At 33.3% G+C, this 1,675-nt stretch overlaps 1 protein-coding gene across 5 annotated transcripts in view; it reads right to left on the bottom strand.

Annotated features, from left to right (window-relative positions):
- Adprm (ADP-ribose/CDP-alcohol diphosphatase, manganese dependent) overlaps nt 1-1,675 on the bottom strand; it is a 15,868-nt gene that overhangs the window by 12,994 nt on the left and 1,199 nt on the right. For 2 of the 5 annotated variants that reach the window (XM_023705413.1, XM_023705414.1), the window contains exon 2: nt 1,576-1,607. The exons of the other annotated variants lie outside the window; for them this stretch is intronic. The gene's annotated coding sequence lies outside the window, so the exon portion shown is untranslated. The remainder of the gene's footprint in view (nt 1-1,575; nt 1,608-1,675) is intronic. 5 annotated transcript variants of the gene reach the window in all.

Raw genomic sequence — 1,675 nt, 5'->3', positions numbered from 1 at the left:
TATGTATATATAATGTATATTATACACAAACACACAAGATAGCTAAGACAACAGTACTACTAATTTATAATTTATTAAAAGGAACAATTAATGTTTAATCTATCAATCCTGCATTCTTACATCTGGTAACCTGAGCAAACTTTTTGAAAATAATAAAATGTAACATAGCAATCACTGTTATTTTCTTTATCATCTTGTTTTGAAATTCTGTATCTTTTTTGTGTTGCTTAATTTTTTTGTCCTTGTTATTGTTTTTTCTCTTTAAAATAATTTTTCTTAAAAAAAGAAACTCAATTATGTAAATACTTCAATAATAAAGTTGAGAGAGGAAATGTTTGTGGTTAGGCACAAGAGACTGAGATCTGTTTTTTTTGTTGTTGTTTTGTTTTTGTTAACGGTACCGGGGATTGAACTTGGGACCCTGTGCTTGCCAGGCAGGCACTTATTCCACTAAGCCATCTCCCCGGCTCGAGGCTGAGATCTGAAACTATCTAAAATTTTTTAAAAAAGAAACCTAATTGTGTAGATACTGTAATAACGAGAAAGTTGAAAAAGGAAATGTTTGTGGTAAGGCAGAAGAAGCTGAGATCTGAAAATATGAGCACGCAAACATGTTACAGTGCTAGGAAGTTTACAAGTCTGGGCTTGGCTATCCTAGCCAAACCAGTCTTAAAAATTAGGTAAAACACAAAATTTGATCAGACTTGCAGCTATTAAAACAATTACAGATAACATTATCCTTGTGCTGTTTCTCTCAACAAAGGTATCAAAAACGAAAGCAAATTCATGTGGTGTTCTTGCTGGATCATATTAGTAATAGAAGCAATTTACAGTAGATATTACACTTTTAGGTACCTTTTAGTATGGGTACATGAAATCAGGCTCAGAGGTGTTATTAGCAATTCACCTAACATTAAGTTACAGCTAGATGTTAGTAGTTCATCTAATACTATATCTTAATATGAAAATGCTGTTAAGAACAGTTGGATAAATAAATTAAGGGTAAAGCTATTAATACAATCACTATTAAGAAAATTTAATAGTCCAGGTCAAAGCATCTTCAAGCTCTTTTAATTTATAGAAGGTATACTTAATCAGTTAACCAACAAACGAGTGATTAAAGAGATGAACAACAACTCTGGATGCTTCTTTCCTGAATAAGCAAGGTACTATTGTGTCATGTGGTCAATTACAGGAAAAATTCTTTGAAACAAATATACATAGAAATAAAAGAGGGAAAAATCTTACCCTCAGGCAACTTCAAGACAGAAAAATTAGTTTTGAATAACAATATAAAGTGCTGAGTAAACATAAGAATTTTTTTTAAGGCAAGAGCCCAGGCTAATCATGAGGCTCAGTCAGGAAGATTTCAAGTTAAGAGGGCACCCTGGGGAATTTAAAAACATCCTGTCACAAAATTAAAAATGGCCAAGGGATGTAGCTTAATGGGAGAGTTCATGGGACCAGTCCCCAGTAAGGGGGTGGGGAGGCTGTCTTTTAAGTGAGCTACATTTCAGAAAACTCCAGTTCAACTTCAAAATCAAGAAACAAATAATATTAAAGTGCAATACTTACTGTGTTAAAGTGGCACACTAGATCAGTGGGGCCTAATCAAAAGGGAGAGAGAAAGAAGGAAAAAAAGTATATATATAAAAGTTTGGGCCGGGGAGGTATA

This window comes from Octodon degus, unplaced genomic scaffold (genome assembly GCF_000260255.1).
Source record: "Octodon degus isolate 3935 unplaced genomic scaffold, OctDeg1.0 scaffold00219, whole genome shotgun sequence".
Lineage (NCBI taxonomy): Eukaryota > Metazoa > Chordata > Mammalia > Rodentia > Octodontidae > Octodon > Octodon degus.
Note: the sequence above shows the minus strand (reverse complement) of the source record. Positions and strands in the feature narration are given on the sequence as shown.